General features: G+C 38.3%; 1 protein-coding gene across 3 annotated transcripts in view; it reads right to left on the reverse strand.

Annotated features, from left to right (window-relative positions):
- REPS2 (RALBP1 associated Eps domain containing 2) overlaps nt 1–15,857 on the reverse strand; it is a 200,979-nt gene that overhangs the window by 165,104 nt on the left and 20,018 nt on the right. Inside the window, exon 1 of one of the 3 annotated variants that reach the window (XM_011940241.1) lies at nt 8,499–8,556. The exons of the other annotated variants lie outside the window; for them this stretch is intronic. The gene's annotated coding sequence lies outside the window, so the exon portion shown is untranslated. Of the gene's footprint in view, nt 1–8,498; nt 8,557–15,857 lie in introns of those variants that run through there. 3 annotated transcript variants of the gene reach the window in all.

Genomic DNA, 15,857 nt, shown 5'->3' on the forward strand with positions numbered 1-15,857 from the left:
ATATTAGCTGGGTGTGGTGGCTTGTCCCTATAGTTCCAGCTACTGGGGAGGCTGAAGTGGGAGTATCGTTTGGACCCGCGAGGTTGTGGCTGCAGTGAGCCATGATCATGCCACTGTATTCTAGCCTGGGTGACAGAGCAAGACCCTGTCTCAGAAAAAAAAAAATCTATAAGGGTACTAACCAGTTCCAAACCATCCATCCCCTTACTTTTCACTGCTAGGGTGACTAACCATCCCCCCTCCCCCCAGTTTGCTGGGGACTGAGTAAGTTCCTGGGATGTGGGACTTCTCAGTGCTAAAATGAGAAAAGTCCAAGTTGTCACTCTACTTCCAATATCCCACAATAGTGAAACAAACTGAGTGGAACTTAGGTAGTTCTTCTCTTTTCCATTCACTTCTAGTGAGGTCAGTTCTAATGACCCAGTGAGCAGGTTACTTAATGAACTTGAACTCATTAAAATTAAGTGCACAGCCTCACCTACAGGAGTCATTTACATTTGCTCCCCCAAATGATGCCTGAAAGCACACGAACTCCTTGGTTCCTCAAAGGTGCAGTGTGTCAACAAGTTAACTGAAATAGAACTCATGGATATCTTGTCTGCCTCTGTTTTCTTGCTTTCTAGATCCCAGTGTCCTACTAACTAATACCAGTATATAGCACAGAAACAAAATCTATTTTAATCTAAGAGAATTGGGAAACTTCCAAAGAGCACTGACCTGAAAAATCTTGACAGAGCAGAGGAAATTGATTTTCTACCAAAGCCATGCAGAGGATTAGACTCAGATTTAGGCCAGTAAAAGATTTACATTCCACCCAGGTCCAAATATAACATGATGCACAGATAAAAACACACTCGTGAGCTGACATAGCTGACACATATTAGAAAGTCCAAAATAAAAGTCAGCTTTTAAGAATGCTAGTCCCAAAGGTAACAGCACAATATATAAGTTGCATTAAAATTTCAGTGATGGAGCATAGCATAATGAGTCTTTGAAATGGATTTTCAAAATTAATTTTTATCCTCATCCTGGCCTCTTTTCAAAAAAATTTTCCACAAAACCTCAGGATTGGAAAATAGCACCAGTCATACATTTATAATGACCAAAATAAATTCTTAAGATTGATAATGAATAAAATTACAAAAACCTCCAGCTTCCTGACTTTCAGATCTTAGGCAACAACTCCACCTCCATGTCACTACCCACAGACACAACTGTATGACCATACCTTGTTTTCATTATAACCTCTATTAATAATGCTAACAACCCCCATACACAGCTGTGTTTAAAACCAAAAGTTGTATTAATGACCAGACCAGCTTGACCTTGATTGATCTGGGTACCTACACTGGACAGAGTAAAATGAGAAAGCAAAGCAAGCCTGCCCATCAGGAGGCCTCCTATTCTGACTACAGTGAAGATTAAAATTAAAGCTGCCTCTTTCACAGTGCTTTGCACTTTTGCAAGTTTTCTTCAAATCATGGATTTTTTTCAGTCATCTCTATATCTAAGAAAAGAAATATGATGCACAGGATGTCAAGTCAACAGATAAAGCCAGGAAAAGCTATCTCTGGTAAATGAAGCATGACATTGGGACAGCAGGAGTCAAGAACATAAGTGAGTGAGCCAGTCTCTGTGTAAAATTGGTCACAACCAACTGAACACAATTTTGAAAGAAAAAAGGAAAATACTTGAAGGAAGCACAAAGCTCTAAGCCAATGCAAACAACAGTGGTTAAAAGTGATGGGTTGATTCCTGAAGTGGAAACGTTTATTTCATGGTTGCACGATTAGACACAGTAAATCCATATACCTCTGTACCTAGCCAGGGCCCTTCTTTTATTCCCAAAAGCTCAAAATCAAGTGTAATAAACAAAAGTATAGTTAAACTGCTTCAGGAAGATTTCCAGTTAGCATCTTCAAGTTTCATGAAAACCTAATTTAACGTTGAAGATACACAGAAAAAAAAAAAAAAAACCTCAATTCTAAATTTGTATAAACTGAACCCCTTTCTAAGAGCCACTCAAATTGATGGTGTACCACACATTAACTGGAAGAGGATGCCTCCTAGTAATAGCTGAATGAAAAAATGAAGGGCTCCTGAAAGAAGTCTCCATGGAAACTGCACAGTCCTTGCATCTACGATTCACCTTATACTTTGGCTAGCATTCAAGCACATCAAACCAGCAATAAAAACATCAGAAAGTTGGGTGGACTTTGGCAAATGAAGAATTCAGTGTTTGGTACAAGGAGATTTTCCAGGAAAAAAAAAAAAAAGTACATCAGACCAACTTTTCAGGATTCAAGAAGCCTCTGCTTCTTGAATCCTATTTAAAACCTATTTAAAAAAAAAAAAATCCCCCAATGAAGTATCTGTACCACGGCCTTCATTTTACCCATTCACTAAGCGCTTACAAAAGCCACTTTGTATTTTCACTCACATTCAAAACGATTTGAGTATCTTAAAGTACAAAACAGGTGTTTGGAATATTAGAATATGAAAAGGAAATATAATTCATAATTTTGTAACTATGGCAAATGAGGATCATTAACATGTAGTAACCAGCCTCCATGATGGCCTCCAATGATTTCCATCTCTTAGTATTCTTGATGCCCTTATATCATCCTCTCCCACATTATATCAGGGTTGTGTATGTGACTGATAGAAAAGAGCAGAAGTGATCATCTGTGACTTCTAAGGCTAGGTCACAAAAGATATTGTGGCTTCTGCCTTGCTGTCTCTCTCAGATCCCTCACTCTGAAGGAGGCCAGCTGCCATGTATGACAATCAAGTAACCCTAAAGAGAGACCCACATAGTGAGGAACTGAGGCTTCCCACCAACAGCCCTGTGAGTGCACCACCATGGAAGTGGATCTTCCTGCTCCAATCAGGCCTTCAGATGGCTGGAGCCCTGGAAAACAACTTGTTTGCAATCTCCACAGAGATCCTGAGCCAGAACCACCCAACTTAGCTTCTCCTAAATTACTGACTCTCAAAACTATGTCAGACAATAACTGTGTGTTGTGTTAAAGTGCTAAGTTTTGAGGTAACCTGTTATACAGCAATAGATAACTAATACAACACATAATTGTTAGAAATCAGGATTACCTTCATTTCTCTAAGTTAAAGCCACTGCTAAAGAGGTAGTACAGCAGTGCGGAAAGAACAGGGTTCTGGAGGCAAACAGATGTGCTTCGAATTCTAGGCCCACCACTTATAAGCCATGTGATCTTGGTCAAATTACTTAACTTCAGTGCTTCAATGCCTTCATCAAAAACAAAATGTAGGGCCGGGCATGGTGGCTCATGCCTGCAACCCCAGCACTTTGGGAGGCCAAGGCTGGGGGATCACAGGAGGCCAAGAGTTAAGAGACCAGCCTGGCCAACATAGCAAAATCCCGTCTCTACTGAAAATACAAAACATTAGCTGGGCATGGTGGCACATGCCTGTAATCCCAGCTACTCAGGAGGCTGAGGCAGGAGAATTGCTTGAATTCAGGAGGTGGAGGTTGCAGTGAGACAAGATCGCACCACTGCACTCCAGTCTGGGCAACACCGTGAGATCCTGTCTCAAAACAAAACAAAACAAAACAAAACAAAATGGAGGTAAGGAATATCCATTTCAGAGAGTATTTGTAAAAATTCAAAACACAAACAGCCTGGTGCCAAACAAGCATTTAATGTTAGTTCTCTCCCTTTTTTAAAGAGTACATGATTCTGCTAAAAATGAGCCTTGATTTGCAAACACAACTACAATTAAACTGAATACTGAACCCTAGGGAAGTTGGAAAAGACCCACAAATGCAAGGGAAGACCTCAGAGCCATTGCCAAGCTCTGTCACATAATTACCAAAAAAAGATCACCCTGTTTGCTGTATTTTATATCTTTTTTTCCATTTAATCTTCTCAACACCCTACCTTAATCAGGATAAACTAGGTTATACTAAAGCAGGGTTTCTAAACTTCAGCACTATTGACATTTTGGATCGGATAAGTCTTTGTTGTGGGAGCTGTCCTGTGCAGTGTGGGATGCTTAGCAGCATCTGCCCACTAAATGCCAAGAGCACTTCCCCACGTGTGATAACCAAAAAATGTCTCCAGACATTGCCAGACATCTCAGGGTGAGAATTGCAAAACTGCCATTGCTTGAGGACCACTGTGCTAAAGTATCAAATAGTCACCAAATCTTGATGGCTTAAAATGATGCTTTTTCCATACCCATGCAACAAAATCTATGACGGCTCTGCCCCACATCATTTTCATTCTGATACACAAGCTGATGAAGCCTGTGTCCAACTGGAACATCAATGGTCATCATGGCAGAAAGGAAAGAGATGAGGCAAACCACCAGCTTCTGCCTGAAAGAAGGCACACATCACTTCCCCTCACAGGCCACTGGCCAAAGCAAATCCATGGCCAAAGCTGATGGTAAGAAATGGACAGTAAATTTTTTAAGCAATAATACAGTCTATCAACTCCTAAAACATCCAGAAGTACTAACATTTGATACTCGAAAAAAGATGTTCACAGGTAACTTAACAAAATTCACACAGCCTATAAAATCAAGATTCAAACGATGTCTACCAAATACATGCACAAAAAAATCAACACTCTCTCCACTTTAACACTGATTTGCAAACTGTTCTATGGAAGTGAACAGTTTCTAAAAGTGCTTCAGGGATTCTGCAACATTAAAATTTGATTTTGGTTTAAAAATATATATATATATATATGATTCCACTCCTAGGTATATACTCAAGATAACTAAAAACATATGTCTACATTAAAATGTATACATGATGTATACATGAATGTTCATAGCAGCATTATTCATAATAATAGCACAAAGTGGAAACAACTCAAATGTCCATCAACAGATGAACAGATAAACAAAATCTGATATATCCAGAAAATGGAATATTTGGCCATAAAAAGGAATAAGGTACTGATACATACTCTCATATAAGTAGACCTTAAAAACATTATGCTAAATGAAAGAAGCCAGTCACAAAAGGTTACATACTGTATAATTCCATTTATATGAAATGGCCAAAAGAGGCAAATTCATAGAGACAGAAAGTAGGTTAGTGGTTGTTAGGGTCTGGGGTTAGAAAACTGGGGGCCATAGTGGGGTGACTGCTAAAGCGTATGAGATTTCTTGTTGGGGGTAGTAAGTGTTCTAAATTTGACTGTGATGATGGCACAATCCCATGAATATACTAAAAACCATTTAATTTGACACTTTAAATGTGTGACTTATATGGTGTATGACTTGTACGGTAATAAATTATTACCAAAAAATGTTACCAGAATAGAAATAAAGTGTGTCTGGTTTTTGTTGTCATGCTTTTTTTTCCAGATCACTGTAAAATAAATGTAATACAATTTTTGCCTACAGGTAAGGATAACCGATGCTGTCAGGTACAGTGCTTGATCACACTTGGAACAAGGTGGTGGATCCAGAGTCACAGACTTGCTGGTGAATAAAAATGCATTTGAAGTTTCACAAAAATATGTATTTTTCTGTTATAAGATAGCACCTGTCACAGAACCAAATACCAACTCCCCACTCCTTAAGTGTGCTCATTCAGCATTCTGCTAGAGAATACTAAAAGGTGACGAAAACTGCTTTAAAGATAAAGTGGCTGCCCTTAATCAAGTAAAAGTCCAGAATGATGCTCTCATATCACAGCAAATTCACTCTGCCACTTTTTGCAAAATAATGTGTTAAGGAAAAGCCACATATGAGATTTTATTTAAACCTTCCTGCAGTCATTTTGCTTGTGTTTTCTGCATTCCTACTCCCAGCCATGAATTGACACAGTTTCATGGATAAACCTCAGATCAGTCCCCACCAGGATAAGGCAAAGCATGGGGTTACAATTCCCATGGGGCATCCAAGTTCCCACATCTGCCCCATGGAGTACTGTGGGACAAGAAAGGAGGAAGCAAGAGGCACTGTCTAGGGAAATTTCCGCAAGAATACGACTGACTCCTACCACAAGCCACAAGACACTGAATGGAACTTTTCTCCGCTCCCATAGATTTAACAATGTTCTACAGAATGCAACCCATCATATACCTGAATGCCTTTTCTTCTTCCATTTCTGAAGACAAACTCTCAAACGAAAGTCAGATATGACTGCAAAGTACTTTGTAGGGCCCACACATGAGCCAGCACAAAAGAATTCCCTTTTAACCTTTAAGTTTAGATTTTCCGTGAAAAGCACTTAAGTAAGAAACTCTTTCTTAAACTGTGATCAGAAAATGAACATATGATAGTGCTTCTAATCTTCATTCCATTTGGCACAGGGTTCTTAATGTCCTGTGCCATGGACGCTTTGGCAGTCTGGTGAAGCCTTATGGATCCCTTTTAGGAATTATATTTTTAAGTGCAAAAATAAAACATATGATTACAAGTGAAGCCACTTATACTGAAATAGTTATTAAAATATTATAAAATGCTAATTCGTGATATAGTGATACATGTGCCTTTTGTTACGGCATTAAGTATCAAGAACTGGTGGTAATGTGGCCAGGCATGGTGGCTCACGCCTGTAATCCCAGCATTTTGGGAGGCCGAGGTGGGTGGATCACAAGGTCAAGAGATCGAGACCATCCTGGCCAACATGGTAAAACTCCGTCTCTACTAAAAATAGAAAAATTAGCTGGGCGTGGTGGCATGCTCCTGTAGTCCCAGCTACTTAGGAGGGTGAGGCAGGAGAATCACTTGAACCTGGGAGGTGGAGGTTGCAGTGAGCCAATATCACACCACTGCATTCCAGCCTGGCGACAGAGTGAGACTCCATCTAAAAAAAAAAAAAATTAGCCAGGCCATGGTGGCATGCGCCTGTAATCCCAGCTACTCAGGAAGCTGAGGCGGGAGAATCGCTTGAACCTGGGAGGCAGAGGTCGCAGTGAGCCAAGATCTCACCACTGCACTCCAGCCTGGGGGTGCCAGAGAAAGACTGTCTCAAAAAAAAAAAAAAAAAACTGGTGGGAATGCCAATAACTGCCCAAATTTTGAAGTAGTGATTAGAATAAACAATATTTCAAGATATCTGCAACAGCTGTGACACAATATGAAAATATCTGTGAGTTACTGAGGACAAACTCAAAGGTGGGGCCAATAGTACTATGATTTGTCACCTGCATTCATTAATTGATGAAAATGCTAAATATCCATGGTTGGTCAAAATAAAGATGTACTTTTTCTCCATCCAAGAAGTCACCTTGAATTCTATCCACCGATTTCTTGGAGATCTGAGAACCCAGGTAAAAAACGCATGTATCAAAAAAAAAAAGTAATAACCTAAGGGATAAACCTTTCTCAGAGGAATGTGAATTTTAAGATGTCTGTGGACACTATTTAGGATGTTTTCCTCATAAACAACAAAGATACAAAGGGTTGTAATTCTAACGCTTTGTACCGAGTACATAAGAAAGCTAATGTTAATAAACAAATAATAAGTAACATTAAATAAATGTTAATAAATAAATATACCTGGGGAAAATGAAACAACCCATGTTCACTTTTATTCTGGACATTCTCTTGACATAAATCCTGCTGTTAGACTTGGCTGACTGCCTAGAATTTTCCTGGACTAGGCCTTAACTATGGAAGAGAAAGCAAATTTTATACTATCCTCAAAATTTATCCTCCACCTACACCCTACACTTCTTGAGATTGTTCTCAGATTTCTTAATCAATATTGAAGTAAAAATCTCCTGTGGCTATGAATCTTGGCACACTTAATAGTATCCATGGAAACATCCTAATTGAAAACATTCAGTTCCCATTGGATCATCTCCTATCTCATGAAGCATTTAAGACAATTAGTTTAAATCCTCCCACATACTTGACACCCTATAAAGAATCTTGCAGTGATAGGTAATATAGTATATGGTATGGGGGCAAATCTATAATCTGAGCTCTCAAAATAATTCTAGAGAATTGCTTATGGGCACTCAAAACCCTGACCTAGGGCGTTTTACAACACTTGTTAACTTTAGCATTTTGTTTGTAATATAAACAGCAATGTGAAGTTAAGGTAAAGCCTATCAGAAATTTCCTTTTTTACTGAATTAAAAATGGATCATTCATTAACTTACACCATAGAAAGTAAGGTGTTAGAAGCTAGGAGCCACTTGGTTTCTCACCTTTCCTCATAATTTTGCCTCATGTGTTATTAAATGCCCCATAATTTCTAGTTAGAATCGACATTGCTTTTCCTAGTTTAGAGATCCAGTGCTACAAATAATAAATGCAGGATCATTAAAAGATCCAGCTCTATTATTTTTCTCTTGTGCAAGGAACATCTGTTTTATGTTAACAATCGTTGCTAGGATGAAAGAGGGTAAAGAATCAGATGCTGACATTAAGAAAAGCCGGTTTATCTTTTCATACTTCTTCCTTACCTGCAAAATGGAGGCTGGGAGTCTGTGCCCCTCTCCTACCAAGAACTTCTGAGGATTACTGTAATTGAATCCAAGCCTTACGTTCACCACTTCTGCATCCCAGCAAAACTGCTCCTCCTTTTAGAGCTCAGAGCATCCTTTTGAAGTCAGCAGGAGTGGCTCAACAAAAAAAAGAAGAAGAAGAAAACACAACACAAGGGCACAGAAGGAGCATGGAAACCAGCCAAGGCTGACAGAATTTCAATAACCTGGGATTTGAAAAGCTGTACAAATATATTTATTATCAAGATGTTTCAACTTATTATTATTAGCTTACTTTTATTGAGTAAAAGGTCTTCTGTGCTCATGCCAGATGGCCGGGAAAGTATTAGGAAATCATTTCTGAAGGATGGTGCTCAGTAATCCAAAACAAGCCAAAAGTTGAACCTCCTGCTATTTGTACAACCCATCATCCACACAAAGAGCAAAGAAAATGAAGTGTCCTTCTTTCTTTCAGTTTTCTACCCTGATTGGGTTATAATTATGATGTAAGAAAATGATCCCACAATCCCAGTACTAAATATTTGTAGCAATATTTAACTGAACTTAGAATAGAGGCTTTCATTTCATCCCTACTCTGTAAGAAGAGTAACTACCCAGGGACCACCATGATGTGGGAAGCCTAAGGCATGTGGAAAGGCCAGGGTGGATGAGATACCACATGGAGAGAGACTGGCCACAGACACTGAGGAACTATTCACAAGAGTGAAGAAGCTATCTTAGAAGTAGAACCTCCAGTCCCAGTGCCCAACCAATGCCACCTGGAGCAGAAATGAAGAGCTCAGCTGACATCTTCCCTAATTCCTCACTGATAAAACTATGAAAACGGTTATCCTAAGCCACTAAGTTCTGGGGTGGGCTCTTAGGCAGCAGGATATAACCAAAAGAGGCAATCATCACATCTTTTTTTTTTTTTCGGGGGGGGGGGACAGGGTCTTGCTCTGTTGCCCAGGCTGGAGTGCAGTAGTGTGATCACGGCTCACTGCAGCCTCAATCTCCTAGGCTCAAGCAATCCTCCCACCTCAGCCTGCTGAGTAGCTGGGACTATAGGAGTGTACCAACATGCCCATCTAGATTTTTAAAATTTTTTTAGAGGTAGGGGTCTTCCATTGTCACCCAGGCTGGTCTTGAACTCCTGGACTCAAGTGATCCTCCTGCCTTGGCCTCCCAAAGTGCTGGGATTACAGGCGTGAGTAACTGCATCCAGCCTTGTCATTACATGGCCTTTGATACCACCAGAGGAGTAACAGTAAGGTAGCCTAAGCATTCTTCAGACAAGAATAGAAAGTAAATGAAGGTCCTTCCAGCTGGCTCAGGACCTTAGAATCACCCATCCTTAATACTCAGGCAAAAGTTAGTTTCAACATGAAGTGAAGAGCCTCACTTCTGGCTAACTCATCCCAATAGGAATCATTAAGGCACTACAGACACTAATGGCAAGAGACTACCTCATTCAAGTAAAGGTGTCCCAAGAGCAAGAAGCCAAAAGAAGGCCCCTATAGTAACTGCTGAATCTTCAGGTAAAAGACCTCTTGCCTCTAGGAATTCTTCCCAACTGTATGAACTACAGAGAAACCCTGCAAATGGTTTGGCAGATACCTAACTGATAATGGGTATGCAATCTATCCATATGCTAATATTTCAAGAGCAAGAGACTCAGGCTCATCCTGGTGTCTCCTATTACAGCCCATCTGAACCAAAGAATCTGCCCACTGTTTCAAGGCCTTTTCAAATTCATCAGGAAAAAAAGAGATACACAACACCATACAGCAATGAACTAGGTGGGTTACCACCTAGGCAATTTTATTCTTTGAGTATTTTTGAACCTGTAGTTATTTATTCAGCTCCAGGCACACTATCTACAGTTTACAGTGCTATTAAAACTAGTTCTAATATACATCCCTAACTCAGAGGAATGATTGGCAGTAGGTGAATTCTTGAAGAACACTGAGGAATGTTACTAAAAATAGGGACACCCCCCTTCTACTCTGCAAAGTGTTTTACAGTTTTGTCTCAAAGCACCCTTTGGAGAGAAGTCAGTTTTGTTATGTTTACTTTACAGACCAAGGAACATGGGCCTCTAACTGCCAGAATTTATTCCAATTTATAGGTATTTATACCTATCAAGCCAGGTACAAAAACATGGATGATCTGAGTGACTATATCCAATTGGTAGACAACCAAAGTGAAAAACATAAGAAACAATTTAAACTCTGGTCTGCCACCCTAGAGGAATAATTTCACCTCTCTTTGTACTCACCCCCTCCAAAATACCCCACCTCCAGAGGTAAAGATTATCAAACTGATGGTTATTTTTGTTTACTTTCAGAACAAAAATGCTTCCCTTACCAGGATTTAGAGTTATAATATAGTAACTCACGCCAAAATCCAGAAATTGCCCTGTTAGTATATAGCAAATAATATTTTTTATCATAGTTCTGATCTGGGAGCAAAAGTCAAATGATCTTACCCCAGGAAGTTGGTGTTTATTTAAAATATTGTGATGACATATAAAATGAGGTTACCAGGGGGTGGAGAAGGAATTGGGGAGTTATTGTTTAGTAGATACGGTTTATGTTTGGGATGATGAGGAAGTCCTGGAGATGGATGGTAGTGATGGTTGCACAACATTGTGAATGTACTTAATGCCACGGAAGAGTACACTTAAAATGGTTAAAACTTAAGTTTTATAGTAAACTTTAAATTTTTTAAAGAAATAAATGCCTGCATGAGAAAATAAAACTCATGAATGGCTAAATCATGCATTACTATTTCCATGGTGGAAAATAACTTGAAAGAAAGGTTAAAACAGTTTGGATTTCATGTTAGGCATATTCAATCCGAATGACTGTGAAAGCCTTTTCACTCATAATTTTTCAGTCTAAACACTGTTGTTGTAAAAGGCTTCACAGTATTGATCACTCTGATATGTCATATCTAAAAATAGTTTACACTTAAGAAAACAGTAATTTAACCAAATTATCAAAATTACAATCACCAATGAGGGGTTGAGACATCATGTGCCTCCTGATGCATTACCTGAGAAGAACATGTCACTTATGCAGTATTCCAGACAACAAAAAGCTTATAAGATCTGTTCCAGATCAAAGGAAACTAAAGTCATGACAAATAAATTCAATACGTGATCCTGGACTTGATACTGTATCAGGAGAAAAAAAAATATTCCACTGAAGAACATATTGGGGATAATTAATGAAACTGGAATACGGACTGCATATTAAAGTACTGATATTAAATTTCCTAAATTTGAATAACAGTGTGCTTATGTAAAGTTTTCAAACTTAATACTTCAGTGGGAAACTGGAAAATCATACCTTGACTGGATATTGCAAAACTAAAGAATAAAAGAACGTATAAATGCTGTAATCTAGTTAGTGAAAGTGTTTCTCAAACAGATACGTGTTAGCAATTCTGAAACTATGTGTGTACTAGATTTAAACAAATAAATATATTAAGTTTAAACTATTAAGGCATAGAAGAACATGACGTATGTGATCTAATCTCAACTGATTTAGTATGTGGCAATCAATATATAAATACAGATATATAAAATACATATACATATATGAATAGACAGAAAGAAAATAGGGCACATGTAGCAAATGTTAAGTAAATCTAGTAAAGGGTATACAGGATTTCCTGGTACTATTCTTGCATCCTTATTTTCTGTCAGTTTAAAGTTACTTCAGTATAAAAAGTTTAGTCTGGATCTTTGAATTAACATGACAGAAAACTGCCTACACAACCAGAAATGCCCATATTGGGAAGAAAAGCATCTGCTGTGCTAAGCTCCTGAAAGTTGAGGAACACAGCTACTAGCGTTGTATTAACCAATACAATAGGATTTCAGTGTAATTGATATTTGCTTCTTGTAGGCCATAGCTTTATCTCTGTTAATCAAATATTTGTCACAAATACTCTATGATATAGAGTGTTCCACCAAAGAATGAAAAAAATCAATAGACAAAAATCTGAGGATAAATAGGATATCTGCATAGTCTCAAAGCATCTCCCCCAAGATATTTTAACCTCAAAGAGAAAAAGTAGTAATTTTACAGTAGAAAAACCCTGCAGACAGCAACTTAAACAAGGAATCAAGGTAAATGCCACCAGTAACAAGACACATCAACATCATTAACTCCTTGATATGATGCACTGAAAAATATGCATCATTATATTCTTGCCAAAAATGCACAACCTTATTCATAAGAAAACATCAGACAAATACAAATTGAGGAACATTCTACAAAATATTGATCTGTACTCTTCAAAGGTGTCATTAAAGATTAAGAAACTATTACAAACTGGATGAGACTAAGGAGAAATAATAACTAAATGCAATATGGGATCCTGGATAGGATTCTAGGACAGAAATAGACCACCAGTGGAAAAACTGATGGAATTCAAATAAGCTCTGTAGTTTAGTTAATAATACTGTACCAAGATTAATTTCCTATTCTTGATCCCTTATATAAAATGCTAACATAAAGGGAGCAGGGTGAGGAATATAAGGGAATGCTACTACTTTTGTAACTTTTCCATAAGCTCATCCCTTGAGTGATTGAATGAATATTCCTACTAGATTGATGTACAGGTTAACCTCCACTCCTACTGAAAACTCCACTATAAACAATAATACCTGGCTTGTTTTTAAGACTTAAACCTACAAGCACAAGGGAAAGAAAAAAGAGAAAAAATTAAAGTGGCTGGGAAAACAGATGGACATAGAGTGACTACAGGAAGAAGGTTAATTTATACAACAGACTCTGGGAAAGGACCCAGCTCCTTCTGAGGTGTAGATAGAGCTGGAAGCAGGAGGATTAAGAGCATTTCAAAGCTAAAACACCAGTACTTTACATGGCACTAAACAAAATGCTAAATAAGATATGACACAGTACTCTACCACTTAGCATTTATCTTAGGCTTATTAAAGGAGTTCTTTTAGACTTTTCATTTATTATTCATTTACACATAGAAAGGGAAACAAGCAAAATTAACTGCTCAAGGTTTTCCTAAAAATTCCTCACATTGAGAATTGAGTATTTGTCCATCTTTTTGACTTAGACTGGTCAATGTCCATATTTTTCCACAGTGTTGTCTTCTATGCCATCAACAGCATTTGGTGATACAGCACTTCTTAAAAGAATCCATAAAAAGAAACTGGAACCATCAGTACTCAACTTTGAAATTATGTAAAGCTAGCCTATTTTTGACTGCCACTTTGGGATGGCTGCTAAACACTTGGGAAGCATCCAACTTACTGCCTCTCTCACTCCCCCACCTTCTAACTATTTGGTTCCTGTGAGTCTCCAACAGCCCCACTTTAGTCTCCAATATATTTTCTCAAGCCACTTACACCCAGTCTGCAAGTTTTGATGCATATAAGACATAATCAATTGTGAAACATTTTAATTTTAGATCGGGGAGCAAAAGTCTGCCTCAAAAATAGATTAAACAAATCAAGACAGTGTGGTACTGACACAGTCTAGATATAAACCCTTACATTCCTTACATTTAAATACATAAGGTCAATTGATTTTGCACAAGGGTTCCAAAACAAGTCATTAGGAAAAGAATAGTTTGTTCAAAAAATGATGCTAAGACAAGTGGATATCCACATACAAGAGTATGAAGTTGAACTCCTACTTCACACCACATACAAAAATTAACTCAAAATGAATCAAAGACTGACATATAGGAGCTAAAACTATAAAACTCTTAGAAGAAAACATAAGTGAAATCTCTGTGATCTTGGATTAGGCAACGGTTTCTTAAATATGACACCAAAAACACAAGTGACAATAGAAAACAATAAATAAACTGAACTTCATCAAAATTAAAAGCTTTCATCTTTCAAAGGACACTATCAAGAAAGTAAAAAGACAACCCACAAAATGGAAGAAAATTTTTGCAAATCATTTATCTGAGGACTAAAATATGTATTATATGTATTGTATCATATGTATTGAATCCAGAACATATAAAGAACTCTTACAATTCAATATTTTATAAAGACAAATAACCCACTTTAAAATGGACAAAGGATCTAAATACACATTTCTCTAAAGAACATATACAAATGGCCAATAAGCATATGAAAAGACATGCAACATTATTAGTCATCAGGGCAATTCCACTTAAAACCACAATGAGATACCATTACACACCCACTAGGATAGCCATAATCAAAAAGACAGACAGTAACAAATGTTGGTAAGGACGTGGAGAAATTGGAACCCTCACATATTGCTCACGAGAATGTCAAATAGTACAGCAGCTTTGCAAAAGAGCCTGGCAGTTCCTCAAAAGGTTAAACACAGAGTTACCATATGACACAACAATTCCACCTCTAGGTATATATTCAACAGAAATAAAAACATATGTCCACACAAAAACCTATACACAGATGTTCAGAGTAGCATTATACATAATAGGCAAAAAATGGAAATTACCCAAATGTCTGTCAACTGATGAACTGATAAATAAAATGTGGTATAGCCATACAATAGAACTGGCAATAAGAAGTGCTGATACATGCTACATTTAAAACACGCTAAGTGAAAGAAGACAATCACAAATGACCACACACTATATGATTTCATTTCTATAAAATGTCTGGAATAGACAAATCCATAGACAAAAAGTAGATCCATGGCTGCCTAGGAATGGTGGAACTGGAGGTGACTGCTAGTGAATATGGGGTTTCTTTTTCAGGTGACAAAAATATTCTGGAAATAGTAGTGATGGTTGCACAATTCTGTGAATATACGAAACTCATTGAATTGTACACTTTAAATAGGTGACTATATGGTATGTAAATTACATCTCAGTAAGACTGTTACTTTAAAAAGTGGGAAAACAGGCCAGGCACAGTGGCTCATGCCTGTAATCCCAGCATTTTGGGAGGCCGAGGCAGGTGGATCACCTGAGGTCAGGAGTTTGAGACCAGCCTGACCAACATGGTGAGACCCCATCTCTACTAAAAATACAAATAATTAGCTGGGTGTGGTGGCACACGCCTGTAGTCCCAGCTACTCAGGAGGCTGAGACAGGAGAATCACTTGAACCCAGGAGGCGGAGGTTGCAGTGAGCCAAGATCACATCACTCTACTCCAGCCTGGGCAACAAGAGGAAAACTCCATCTCAAAAAATAAAATAAAATAGGCCAGGCACAGTGACTCATGCCTGTAATCCCAGCACTTTGGGAGCCTGAGGTGGGTGGATCATGAGGTCAGAAGATCGAGACCATCCTGGCTAACACGGTGAAACCCCATCTCTACTGAAACTACAAAAAATTAGCCAGATGTGGTGGCATGCGCCTGTAGTCCCAGCTACTCAGGAGGGTAAGGCAGGAGAATTGCTTGAACCTGGGAGGTGGAG

This window comes from Colobus angolensis, unplaced genomic scaffold (genome assembly GCF_000951035.1).
Source record: "Colobus angolensis palliatus isolate OR3802 unplaced genomic scaffold, Cang.pa_1.0 Scaffold188, whole genome shotgun sequence".
In the NCBI taxonomy this organism is placed as follows: Eukaryota; Metazoa; Chordata; class Mammalia; order Primates; family Cercopithecidae; genus Colobus; species Colobus angolensis.